Below are 14,509 nucleotides of genomic sequence, written 5' to 3'. Positions count from 1 at the left end.
TGGCACCGTAGCCGAAAAACAAACTCTCTATGGCTCCCCGTTTTTCATCAAATGACTGCCCTCTCAAAAGTGGGCGGACTGATGTAACTCAACAGTTCCTCCAGAAAAACAAGCAGTTTCCTAAACTTTCATGGGATACATAGTGAACAGAAAAATCCGATAGAATAATCTCCCCATTCATTGTCGAAAAGTGCCCGACGGGTGCCTTGGGCTTAGGCTACAAGGTCACAAAAATGGCCAGTGGAGACCTCTAGCCCGAACTCCGAGGTAACGTTCAACACTCAAAACTTTCTAACATTGCGTCCATGGAGGGCATACCTGTTTCCATTACTGCCCACCGATCCCTCAACACAGTCCATGGTGTAATTTCAGGAAATGACTTCCTCCTCCTCACTGAACAAGAAATCAAAAAGGGCTTGCTGAACAAAACGTTGATGTTCACAGGATCAAAATAAGAAAAGAGGGCAAAGAAATCTCGACAAAACATTTAGTTCTGACCATTTGCGCATAGTACTCTCCCAGACTTAATTGAAGTAGGTTATCTGAAAATTAATGTGACCTAACCCTCGACGATGCTTTAACTGCCAGAGGTTCGGCCATGGCTCTCAGAGCTGTGGCGGCCAGGAAACATGCAAAATGCGCCTCTAAAGATCATTCATTCGAAAACTATGAAGCTCCAATGCACTGTGCAAACTGCGAAGGGGAACACCCTGCATATTCAAGGTCTTGTCCAACGTGAAAAATAGAAAAAGAAATCATAACTGTGAAGTTCAAAGAAGGCGTATAATTCAAAGAGGCACCAAGACAAATAGTGTGTACAAAGAACACTCTCTTACTTACAGCGAAAACGAACTGCATCGATGTGGTACATGGGAGCGGTGCACTACACTGGGCTCTGGCCACTGCCCGGGCAAAGACTGCGGCAGGGCCACCCATGCCCCAGGCAGCTGGGCAGCAAAGGCGGCCCTGCCATCTCCCGAAAAGGTCTCTGTCCCTTGAGGCGATGGACAACCAGGCCTCTCCTACTCGTCGCCGGAGGCCTGAATTCCGTACACCCAAAGCCTCCTTGCGGGCCTCCAGCGCCTCGAGCGAGGTGATGAATGCAAGTCCCAGCAGACCTGCGCTGCAGGGGCGGCACAGCTCTCTGGAGCGTGCAAAGAAGGATAAAGCCCGGAGAACGGACCCAGCAGATAACTTTTTCATTGGAATCCTAAAAAAAAACTTAAATATGGCTTTTCTAGTTGAATGGAACTGTAGAGGACTTTTCAAAAACTTTACCGACATAACAGATATATTAGTATCAATGTCACTTGTAGCTAGTGTCTCCAAGAAAACAATCTAGGTGCAGAGCACAAGAAAATCCTGAAGAAATACAACATCTTTCGTCGAGACCGAAAACAAGCTGGTAGGCTTTCAGGCAGCTTCGCAATCATTACACAGAGCGACGTCCCAGCACAGGAAATGCAACTAAAAATTTAATTTGAAGCCGTTGCGGTCAGAGTCATCAACCACAAAATAATAACGGTATGCTATGTATGTACATTCCACCAAACCTCACAGTACCCATCCAAGAACTAGATGACCTTTTTGAAAAACTACCAGAACCATATCTTGTTGTATAGGACTTTAATGCTCACTCTTCTGTTTGGGGAAGCGAACTGACCGACAGCAGAGGACAAAAATTGAAGGTTTTATACTTTCCAACAATACATGCTTATTTAACACAGGAAAGGCCACTTGCTTTAGCCCAAGCTCAGACAAAATGAGCTGTCTTGATTTAGCTTTCACACCACGTTCAGTTTTTAATGATTTGAGATATTTTAGACAACTGCCAAGGAAGTGATCATCTGCCTGCATGCAGTCATGAAATCATCATCGTCAGCACCTATCATCGTAGACCACATCACTGGAAGTTCCATCGAGCTGACTGGTCGCTTTTTGCAACCCATGCCACATTAGACAAAGGGTTCTATGAGGAGCGCAGCACCGTTGAAATAAATGAAAGATTCACAACTTGCATAACCCCTGCTGCAAGAATAACTACCCCTCAAACTTCAGGGCTTGTACAAAAAACAACAACAAAAAAACAGGTTTGGTGGACACAAAAATGCACAGCCACAAAAAAGAAACAAAACAAAGCATGGAGTGTATTCCTAGGTATCCCACGGCAGAGAACCTACTCATTAAAAAAAAAAAAAACTAGAGCCATAACGAGCTACGTCCGTCGAAACGCCGAGGAAAGCTCCTGACAGAAATATATTTCTTCGATCAACAGTTTGGTCTCTTCGAAGAATTTATGGGAGCAGGTTCGTAAATTTAATTGTGACAACTCACCATTCACATTTCCTCTGTTGTCAGTGCCAGATACTAAGACAACTTTAGGAGAACAAGCCAATATATTAGGTCAACATTTCGCTGCTGTTTCCAGTTCCACCAACTACACAGACACATTCCAGAAATCCAAAACCCTAGCAGTAAAGCAAACTTCCCACAAGTGCAGCAGGCATGAACAAAGAATATAACAGGCAATTTAACAATACAAGAACTAAATACAGTACTATATCTCGACAGACAGCAGCAGACCAAGATAACATACACTATAATTGGCTTGCGCATCGCTCCGAGGCCGCCGTTGATGCACTGTTAGAATTCTACAACAAAATCTGGCTATCAGGGAAGACACCTGAAGCATGGAAAAAAGCTATCACAGTACCTTTCTTAAAACATGGAAAATCATCACCAAATCTCAGTAGTTATAGACCTATTGCCCTTACCAGCTGCGTAGCAAAATCATTTGAAACAGTGTTGAACATTCGACTAACATTTGTTCTTGAATCTCGCCAGCTTCTAGACGTACATAAACGTGGTTTCAAAAAAGCATGCTCCACCACAGACAATCTTGTCCGTCTTGAAAGCACAGCTCGGGAGGCATTCATACACAAACAACATTTTCTTGCGACCTTCTTTGACATGGAGAAGGCGTACGCATCAACTGGAGGTTCGGCATACTCCGTATACCTAGCAGACCTAGGCATCTGCGGCAGGATGTTGAACTGTTTGAGTGACTTTCTAACAGGCCGTTCATTCCAAGTTCGTCTTGGTACAACCCTTTCAGTAACTTTCATCCATGAGAATGGTGTGCCTCAGAGGTGCATTCCAAGTACTACGCTTTTCATAGTAAAAATTAACTCCATAGCAAAAGTGATCCCCACGTCGAATATGTATTCAGTTTATGTAGCTGACTTACAAATTGCATGTATGTCCTCCAGAGTATCAATATGCTAGGGTCAGATACAGATGATTGTAAATAAACTGGCTAATAGGGCAGATAGATACTTATTTGAGTTTTCTCCATAAAAATCAGTAATTGTGCTGTTCTAGCTCAAACAAGGCTTACAGAGTGACCCCACACTATACTTGAATGAAGCTGTGTTACCAGTAAAACAGGAAAACAAGTTCTTGGGCATAACATTTGACAAAATGCTCACATTCCTACCTTACGTAAAAAACTTAAAGCATCTCGAACCCTTAACGTACTCAAGGTACTTTCCCGAAAACGCTGGGGTTCCTATAGAACTTGCGTTTTGCAGATTTATTGCTTCCTATTGCGCTCCTGTTTAGATTACGGGTGCATAGTCTATGGTTCAGCCAGACTGTTATATTTGAAACGACTAGACCTAGTTCACAACTTAGGTCGTCTTTCAATTGGTGCGTGCAGAACATCTCCGATAAATAGTCTTTATGTAGAAACAAATGAACAATCCCTAGCAGACAGAACAATGCTCACAAGCGCATACATACTGAAAATAAGGTCTCTGCCGAAACATATTTGTTATCCGATAGTTACAAAGTGCACTTCCACAACACTGTTCAGCAATAAACTGCAATCAGACCTCCCCTTCTCCTTCATTACTTCAGCCACACAAAGATGGCAGCCGCGATGCCGGGATGGGGGTGGAGGGAGGGAGATTTGAAATAAGACTTCTACATCACGTAAGTAGAGAGTTTTTGTGGCTGGAGGATTGCTACTATAGTACGCTGCCACACCTGGGTGCGTAACTCGCACGAACAGGATGTGGCACGCGATTTTCCTGAAATTGGCCCCGTTAGTAAATTGTCGACGTTGTTACGTAATAACACCGCCGATGTCACTTTCGGACTGTCTCGGACATGAGCGAAAAAGCTCTCCGCTCAATTTTTCTTATATTTGCGTATGCTCATCTCGCCGAGGAAGACGAGCGTGTTAAAGTGTATTTCTGCTCTGCATCTTATCCGAGTCGATTTAACCGTCGGAGGGTGTTTGAATCAGAGAAAGAAGCCTGAAACAGTGAAAATACCTCCGAACTGCCTGTTAACAAGGAAAATATGCATGTAACGAATGCTGCCGCGTTTTTAGTGATCTTCTCTGTAATTACGCGCACTCAACATATGCCACACAGTGCACATTTTTTTTCAGCATACTTTGCGCTCTTTATATGTGACCTGTAATTTCCATGTTGTTTACGTCTCCTCTTCGCCAAATCGCGGCTGTCATGCTTTCGGTCTTGTGCTTTCTATGGAACATTGCCACCTATAGTACTGCGAGATGGTGCATAGCTGACCTTTAAGACGACGATCTAGCGCTCATGCTATCGCGAATTCGCCGCTAATACCGCTCCCTTCTGCCTGGCTGCAGGTCTTCAGGCACGCCTCCCTCACAAGTGTATACAGTCGTGAGCAATATGAGCAGGAACAATGGCTGGGCATTCATTTATTTATTGCTGCATAATTATGTGTGACAGCGAGATTTTTTAACTTATTGTCCTCTTCGCATATGATATGCAGAAATCATTCTCAAATCTAATGAAGAAATTACCTGAAAATTCCTAGTTTTGTGCCGAACGCTTGTTTACTCTCATATATTACTCACGTCTGTATGTGACATTGTGCATGGTAAAGCGTCAGGTTTGAGACGCTGTCAAGGATATGCAACAGAGCAAGATTTGTGTCATAGTCACTGTAGAATAAATTGCCGCGATAAAAACTCAGACCTAGAAGGTTTGTCGCGAAGGCTGCGCCACGTGTATCCATTCTTCATAGCATAGCATCTTTTGGGAAGGCATGCCATGGCGTGTCCCTTCCCCGGCAGCACTGCTGTTATAACCTTTAGCTGAATAATACCTTGGCACTCCCACCCTTTGCGGGTCCGGCAGCCGTGTGAAACAAATTCGAGCTCAAAAGACTCCAGACACAAGCGATGGTATACTCCCAACACGTCCCCTACGTCACACATAGCGCCCACGCACCTGCAGCAGGCGCACGCCGTGCTGGTCAAGCGGGGACTGATGCAGGGAGACATATGACGTTGTCGCGTCCGAGGAGCAATGGTATGGGGCGTCGCCGTCAAGTGTACCATTTCAACAAAAAATAAGAAAGTGCTTTCCGCTAGCTTCAGCAAAAAAAACAACAACAACAAAAAACGATGTGGTTTTACTTGACTTAACGGAGTATAGACACCCAACTTTTGGGAGCGTGTTTTCTTGTTTGTAATGTCGCGTGAGGCATTATTATTCATAGATTACCACCTGGTATATGCCTACGAGGCTAAATAATTTATAATTGCATTTCTTTCTCACGCTGTTTCGGTTCTAACAGCCGATTGAGGACTGTGACGACAAAGTGTGCTTACAGGTCACGTGAGACATGAAAAACTGCAATCGCTGCTTCTAAATTCGTTGTCATTCCGGCTCTTGAGGAAGGCTGGCTTCAGTGCTGCAGTAAAATAAAATGATGAAGCAGCAATTATACTGATGTTTTTCCATGCCTCACGTGACACAAAAGCACTCTTAGAGGTCACAGCCATCGTTTGGCTGTTGAAACCGAAACAGCATGAGAGAAAAAAATCTATTATAATTTATTTAGCAGTCGTAGGCGAATATCACATGGTGATTCATGCGTAGTAGTGTCTTCTGCATCACTGTAGAGAAGAAAAGATGCCACCAAAATTAGGTGTCTATACTTTCATTCCAGCACAAAACTAGACCGCCTAAAATTTAATGCGGTATCCCTAGCAAGCATTACAGAGGGTTCAGAAGTGAGAAAAGAAAGGAGAGGCTACAAAGGCAAGAGGCCCGAGCATCATGGTATAGCTGAATTCCGACCAATTTTAGTGGCTGCAGTCATCACTATCATGCAGCCAATATGAATTTCCTGTATGTTTCACTCTAAGGAAAGGGGCTTTTCCTGAGGCTACCCAAATGCCGAGACCACAAAGCGAGATGGTGGTACAGCTGACCCTTGCACAGCCGCAGCGTTTTCGACACAAGCCGCTTGTTCAGAAGTGTCGTAACGCATGCAGGATGTAGTTTTTTTTTTGCCCATTTTATCTTCTCATTGCGCCTTTGTACACGCCATTCCGCTTCTATCAACTAGTCTATCACTGTCCGCTATGTGATAGTGCTGGTGAGTCACCCAGCAGACAGTAGTTCGCTTTATGCGATGGATAGATGAGCGTGCTTACGTTACCTGGCTGCATAGGAATGAACAAAACTTCATAAAGAAACACTGCACCTGAGCGAACGCATCTCATCGTGCATCCAATCAGATGCAAAAGGAAGTTGTGAATTTGCCTCCCTAGTTTTTATTTCGCATTCTGCTACTTCTTAGGAGGGTACACAATTTAATGGTTGTTTTGCGCTCATTTAATCAGTTTCACTTTCTTATTGGTCAATTAGGTAGTAACGACTTCGCCTTTGGATGAAAACTGCCATTGCAGTTCCATTCGTGTTGAGTGGGCTTAAGCGTTGCACGTGCCCCTGTTGCAATGGCTACGAAAATGAGAAATCCTGAGAAACGAGAAACAAAGGCAGGTTTCAAGAGACAATCCAGAGGCACTTTAATTTACGCCAGAAAAAAAATACACAAAAAAGACGACATCACCCACAAGAAGTTACATCCCAGTGTTGGATGGTGGTTCGGAGTCGCTCTTGACGGAACCACAGGTCAGGAACGACACTTGCTCCGAACTGCACCGCCACCACCAGGACAGGACTGCCAACGAGTTAAAAGATTTGGATGATGGGAGGAAGGTTACTGGAGGGTTTATTTACATTATTTACATGGCTACAGGTTACAAGTGAACTTCTCTCTGAAGAGAGGATCTTAAAAGGAGGCTTAAGGAGCCTTAAAAGGGAGCATGATCCCTAAACAAAGCACACAATAAGAGCACGATAGAGGAGCACTCGGAAGGGAACATTAAAAGGGTGCACGATTTTCACTGCACTCGCTGTCAAGTTTTATACAGTTCTTGGTCCCCAGATTCCCCCAAGTTGAGGACGTCTCCACCAGGGTGGGAGTGGCTTAAAACTTGAATTATCACCCACAAACACGCACCACCGCATACATGGACACACCCTCGTCGCACGTCGAGCCAGGGAGAGAGGAGGATGCCCTGCTGTCCACGTCGACGGCGGAGGGGGATGATCTCGTAGCCAGCCTAAAGATTCCACGCACCGCGGATACCTGTTCTTTAGATGTCAGTCGACGCCCCAGACAAGAACGCACAGTCGGGTCCAGTAGCCGAAAGGGTCGCTTCGTTCCTGGCGACGCCTGTGAAGGCTGGCGGACGATGACCGCTAATCCGCCACTGTTTTCCCATGCAGACCGTTTTCTACCGGAAATGAGGCCGCATTAGTTCCCTCAGCTTAGTCACGGGCATTTGGGAAATATAGTTGCCGCTGGCTCATTGCGGCGGCCTCTCTGCTTCGCCCGGAGTCCGCCTGAGCGACGCTTTTCGGGGTACTCGGGTATGGAACGTGGGAGCGATTTTTATCGCGTGGCTCGGGACCATCAAGAAGAAGCTTAGTGATGGCTTCCAGCAGGTGAACCTTGCCGACGACGCTGCCAACCCAGACGGGCGGGCCCCCGAATGTAACAACAGTCAATAACACGGTGTAATACGTTCAGATATTATATACCGCTGTATTTAAAAATGAGAGCTCATAACTGACAGTCCCTGTTAACAATATTTGTTACCATCATCATCGTATCCAGCTCAATTAAGCCACTGACGGACGATGGAGTAATTTCAGTGGAAAGTGGTTTTGGTGGCGACGAAGTAAGTGCAACACTCCATGAGAAAACTGAAGAATAAGCCCGAGACGCAATAGAAAGGTAATGTGGGCCCATACTGCGTAGACGCAGAGCTGGCAGTTTCTGCACGTGGAGCTTCTGACACTTTGTACACTGACTGAGCAGTCGGTACGATGACGGCTCGGACAGATTACTTTGCCTCCCAGCGCACCGGCTGGCGCATATTGACACACGCCTCACCTCTATACTCTGTTGGGGAGCAAAACTTCACAAGTTTCGCCTGGCAGAACTCTAAGCACCTACCGTTATAGCGTTTTGCGGGCATGCACAGCTGAATGCTTTGCGAGCTCGGAGAGCCTAATGAGGTCCACCCGGGTTACACGCACAACGCTCGGATATATGCTGCGATTGTAGTGGAACTGAACGCCGGGCTACCGCAGGGAGAAGGCCCATACACCAGCAAACAAGTGAGACATAAAATAGAAAACCTCAACAAGAAATACCGGTAAGTGCGACCTTTACCGAACGATGCTCGTGCCATCGGGTTCTTGGCGCTGTTTTCATAGCGCAGCTGAACTGCTTACATCAGCCTCGCATGTGCGACAGTATCATGTGATGTCGTTGGAGCAGCGTGTCGATTCTCTTCGCCGTCGTCGCACAGTTCTGGAGTGTCGCAGACCATCTTGAGAATGCATTGTTAAGGTGGTAAGGACTCAAGAGTAAATGAACCCAGGCAGGAGCAGCATACGCAGAACTTAGAATCTTCGCTCATGCACGCGTGCATGGCGCTGCATGCAAACTTAGTCTTCCTCGTTACACATGAGTTCGTCGTTTTTGTTTGCAAATTGCGAGCTGCAGCGCAGACAGCATTGCTGTACGCGTCGCTATTTCTGGCCACCTGCTAGAGCAACAATGTAGTTAATTGAATTTCTAGATTTATTTCATATTTTTTTACCAGGCTGTGTGTACTAGCAGCATGTGTCAAGTAGTATACACAGTGCAGCCTGGGAAAGATATATGAAAGAAATAAATCTAGAAATTCACTGATATTACTAGAATGACAGTAGGTGAACCATAATGCACAGTCATGGCTTCAATTGCAAAGCTGCAACTAGCAGGATTTAGTTTAGCCACATTGCAAATGTAAATTGCATTAGATAATTTCACCAGTACCTGTGCATATGCATTAGACACTTAGAGAAATGCTGTGATAAAACCTTCAAATGCTTTTTTTAGCAACACATTTAATAGCTCACATCATTTTTACTTTTCCAAACAGCTGAGACGGACAGGCACTTCAACTGGGTTGCCTGGTGTCCCAAGGATCTTCTACGGGCAGCTCCACAGTTTCCTCGGCTGCCTACCCATCAACGATGATGGGCGAGTCGAGGAAAGTTTAGAGGTAATTTGTGATTTATAACATTGCATGTTATCGGTCGTTCAGATCACTTCAGAATTCTATTGCTGCTCATTTCTCAGTGCAGAACATACTCATTATAAAATGCTGGCCAGCAACAGATAATGAAGAACAGACTCAACCAGTTGTGTAAACCACTCCCACAAACATGGGCACTGGCCTCCACGTCTACATTTTTGCCTTGTGCTGTTGTTCTTTGTCATGAAGTGCAAACCAACTAGCCAAGCAACTCCCACTGCTCGTCCATAAATCCTTGTTTTTTACTAGCAACTGTATATATTGGTAGCCAGCTGGTTGTCTCTCCATTTACGAAACGTATTTACGCGCATAATTTGCGCACTCTTATCTTATCACCCGGGTTTACACAAAAAAATTTTTTTACTCGCATATTTTACGCACTGCGCTGCGCTAGACCATCATCATGTATGCGGGCTCTACCCAGTAGCATTCGGCTATTCCGCGTTTGTTCGGAAGGCTTTTTGAATCTCTTGTGCACTGGGCGTTCATGGTGGTGTCAGGGGCCACTGTTACAATCGCGGTGGCACCAGCGGCATCGCCACTCGGAACGGCCAGCAGCACTTCCAGGGAGGATCAGCAGCTGGTAGAAGAGCCAACACCGCTGTTTGGCTGATGCATGTGACTCGACTGCCGGCTATGCTTTTATTGGTGGCTCTGACAGCTTGTGTTTGGTTGTTCGGTCGTGTCTTGCGATGGGATATCACAACTATACGGCAAGTTTCAAACTGCTTGTCAGCGCCTTATCACGGCGCGGAGCTGCGAAGCCAGCGAGAATAACCGCATGCGCATGGACGACAATCGTGTCGGCAAACTTGTGCACACGTGGCTATTCTCGCTGGCTTCTCAGCTCCGCGCCGTGATAAGGCGCCGACAAGCAGTTTGGTCGACACTCGTGCGGTATTGTGAAAGAATTGTGTGGTGTGATAATTGATTTATTGATTTGCGGTTGCTTTCCCAGACGAAGTTGCGAAAGCAAACTTACAGAATCCGGAACTACCGAACAACTGGCTGGGCCGTAAGCGACGACGCTGTTTTAGCGTCTTATTCAGCTTCATGCATGCACCTTCATGCCATCCTGCAAAAGGGGGGGAGTGCACAGACTTTCATTTAGAGTGAACTTTTTTTCGGGGGCCGGCCAGCGTAGGGTGCGGGTCCGGGTGATGACGTATAAGCAGCAACATACACTATACCAATATTGCGCGTTATGACCTTTGTGGAAATTTTTAAGTCGCACTCGCGAAATCCCCACGTAATTTGCGCACCCTCTTCCTAGAGCCCTAATTTCTGAATAAAAAGTGCACAAATTATGCTTGTAAATACGGTAATTTTACTATGCCGAGTAAAGACCACTTTATTGTACAGGAAGTTCAATGCGCATTGCTAGTTTAGGTTAAGTCGTTTTTCTTCAGGTGGGAATAATATGTCAAAAGGCACACACTGCGGATAGATACGACTTAAGTCTCTAGTAAGATGAAATTATGGTACGCACCAGTATTTCGGTGCCTTGATTTGCGTGATATATTAATATTACGAGTGCTGTATGACAATTCATCTTTCACACCAGTGCACATGCAGCTTCACCTTCATCTTTCTCTCTTGTAGATACCCATCGTCATCCATTGATTCCATTAGCAACTGTGCTTGAATACTGTGGAGTAATACAGCAACTTGTGGATCATAAGCTGTTATTTTGAACTGTCGTTTCTCTACAGGGACACTGAAGGGAAGTAGCAAAGTACAGTCACCAACCGATTTTTCGGACTCGAAGGGACCCGGAAAATGATCCGAATAATCGAACAGTCCGAAAAATCCGCGAAGTACAAAAAACCACTTTATTGAGATGAAATCGGCTTAAAAATGTCATTGATTTTACCTCACGACAAATTTTTCTTGCTGGCGACGATTTGCACCTGTATTTGCGCCAAAGTTGTGCTTTCACTGTACACACTAGACAGCAAGGTCACCGCATTTAGTTGGAATACTTCCCACACTTCTTTGACGGACCCGGCGGGGCCATGTTGTCCACAACCCGAGCGCGCACCACACCGCTCGTCAAACACACGCAAAGATAAGGCACTTTTTGTTCAAAGCGGTGGAACCGCCGGACGCAATCACAAAATGGCGAATGAATGTAACTTCGTGAAGACTGAGCGCAACTCGGTCGATGCGTTCAGAGGAAACCAAGTGACGAAACGACGAATGGCAAACGTATGAGACCCGCCGCGGTGGCTCAGTGGTTAGGGCGCTCAGCTGATCCGGAGTACCCGGGTTGGATCCCAACCGCGGTGGCCGCGTTTCGATGGAGGCGAAACGCTAAGGCGCCCGTGTGCTGTGCGATGTTAAAGATCCCCAGGTGGTCGAAATTATTCCGGAGCCCTCCATTACGGCACCTCTTCCTTCCTTCCCTCAGACCCACCTTTATTCCTTCCGGCCGAGATGCGAGATAGCTCTTATACAATTTCCTTTCCACAACAACCAATTTTCAACGTATGAGACAAGCAATAACTGCCCGCGACAACGTCGGCGACAAAAACAAGTTGACGGCGATGACAACCCAGCTGCCACCTCGAAGTGTCAGAGATCGCAAAGACCTCTACTGGCAACAATGAGGTACCGAAAGTATGTCAAGCCAATCCAACTCCAGCGTAAATCCACCTCAATCCAAGATGGCACCTTTTGCGCCGGCAAAAAGCCGATAAGATGGCCGATTTTGGCCCGCAGGCAACTGAAATTAGTCCAAAAAATTGAACTTTCGGACTTTTGATGTCCGAAATATCCATCGCGGATATGTATGTGCTTCTATGGGGTGACTGACGGCGCCTCATCGAGGTCCGAAATATCCTACAAGTCCAAATTATTGGAGTCCGAATTACCCGTCGGCTACTGTAGATAATAAATTTCTATGTGATATCTGCAATGTCGAAGTAATTCCATAAAACACAGTGGTGGGCTAGTTGGTGATTCATACTTGGGAACGAATGACAGCAGAAAAAAAGGACAACCACAGAAGAGAAGCGTTCTTTGCATTGTGTCCTCTTCTGTGGTTGTCCTTTTTTGCATTGTCTTCGTTCGAAGTATATAAGTAATATCTGTATTGTATGGCGTATTTGTCTACAAGCTCTTTGTGTATGCTTTCTGTATTTATTTCCACTTCACATAAAATACACTCAATTGCAGGTTCAGTGCTGCCTATTGCTTCTATCTGTATCATCCCATTATTCGTGCTGTTTTTAAGCCTTGAATAATGAACTAACCGACCCAGCAATCCTTTCTTTGGAATCATGTTGACGTTGACGAGGGCTTACTGTAAATTGGACAGACTCGGGGGGCGGGGGGGGTTATGTAGAGTAAGCTACTCCCACAACCATGGGCATTAATGGCAATGGGAAGCGGAAATGGCACTTAGGTCTTCAAACTGGAGCGCCGCGTCGTGCCAAAGTTCGCACCTCACCTCCCATGTACTTTTGTTCAACTCAACCTCAGCAGCTGGGTTTACCCTTGGTCAACCATGCCCCACATGCTTGCACATATTTAATATATTGCTTGTTATTGACTTTGATCAGCTGGGTATACTGTCTTGTTCAGCTGTTCATTCATTTATTTATTTGTACATACTGTGAGCCATAACTTTGGCCCTAAAACCATTAGCCGCAACAGCCACAAGTCATTTAAAAGACAAAAAATCCAACATTCATCACAACACCAACACTAGAAGCCGTACAAATATCCTACAACTCCTTCACAAAATACTTCGATTCACATAAACCTAAAGGAAGGCAATTGCACTCCGCAACAGTATTCAGGAAAAAACTGAACTGAACCCATTGGTTCATGTGAAAGTTGGGGCTAGGAAATGCTCATGTACACGTCGGGATCTTCATACCTCTATTTAGTTATGTTCAGGAAAACAAAAATTTGAACCGCTGCCTTCTTTCCAGTTTGTGTTTTTGTAATATATTGTGGAAGCAGATGATTGCATTACATTAGGACACATTTAACCTCTTTTCTGAGATGATAACATGCTGTCTTGTATGTTTCATCATGTGCAGCTGCCAGTTGCCAATGGGGCTCCAGACGGCTCAGAAGTGCTCCTGTCATGAGAGGACAGCCTGCCTGAAGGAAGGAGCAGAGACCTCTCACAAATTGCGGCCAGCTCCCCCATTTGCAGTGCCAGTGCTGCAGTACCTGTACTGCAAAGCACAGGCACCAGCAGTGGCAACACAAGCAGAGCCAGTGCTGGTGCAAGGAGCAGCGCCGGTGCTGGCACAAGCGCCAAAAGAAGGGAACTCCAAAAGAGCTGCCACAAGCGACAAGGATCTGCTATAGAGCCCTCCATAGAGGAGAAAGCGAGGCAGCAGCAAAGGCCGACTGTAAGGCACACAAAATGTGCAAGAAAATGGTGCACCTCCAGAAGGAAGCGAATTTTATAAATGCAAGCATGGTGCAACTGCTTGCAAAATTTCTATACAAGAAAATAATGACTCGCTCAATAACGAGTGATCAAAAGAGCTGGAAGTTATTTGATTTTCCATGATATTACAGCATGTGATGAGATGAACTTGGGTCTTTTACTGCTGAAAGTTTTGTATTGTGTTTTAAACAGTGAATTGTATTGTGTGGGCTGGCAACCGTGGTAGCTTGCAGTATTAGTTATTAGCAGAGCACATGCATACACTGCAAGGGCACACAAGTGCAAGAATCAAACAAATCTGTTGCAAGTACATTGCTGCTGCTCTCGCAGTAACACTCTACCTGCTTCTCCCCTCAGAACCACTGGCTGTTGCATGTCCACCAGGAACTGCTTGCTACAAGGCTGATCTTTTTCTTGCAACATAACTGTTTTTTTTTTCTTGGTGGGGGGGGGGGGGGGGGGGGGGGGGCAAGTGATAGAACAGTGGGGAATTTTGACAACAGCAAAATGGTAATGACATGAAATTGTTCACCGAAAGTGTACTTTGGTTTAACGAGATGGGATGGGAATGTAATAAAATTTATCACACTGCG

The 14,509-nt window shown here is 45.6% G+C and overlaps 1 long non-coding RNA gene across 3 annotated transcripts in view; it reads right to left on the bottom strand.

Annotated features, from left to right (window-relative positions):
• Positions 1-14,509, bottom strand: part of LOC144113090 (uncharacterized) — a 39,338-nt gene that overhangs the window by 13,970 nt on the left and 10,859 nt on the right. The window contains exon 6 of one of the 3 annotated variants that reach the window (XR_013310607.1): positions 6,850-7,029. The exons of 1 other annotated variant lie outside the window; for it this stretch is intronic. This is a non-coding gene — a long non-coding RNA (uncharacterized LOC144113090). Of the gene's footprint in view, positions 1-6,849; positions 7,030-10,358; positions 10,581-14,509 lie in introns of those variants that run through there. One more of the 3 variants, XR_013310609.1, reaches the window with a different exon arrangement.

This window comes from Amblyomma americanum, chromosome 1 (assembly GCF_052857255.1).
Source record: "Amblyomma americanum isolate KBUSLIRL-KWMA chromosome 1, ASM5285725v1, whole genome shotgun sequence".
NCBI classification, from domain to species: Eukaryota; Metazoa; Arthropoda; class Arachnida; order Ixodida; family Ixodidae; genus Amblyomma; species Amblyomma americanum.
The sequence above is the reverse complement of the archived record's forward strand: the minus strand, read 5'-3'. Positions and strand labels throughout refer to the sequence as shown.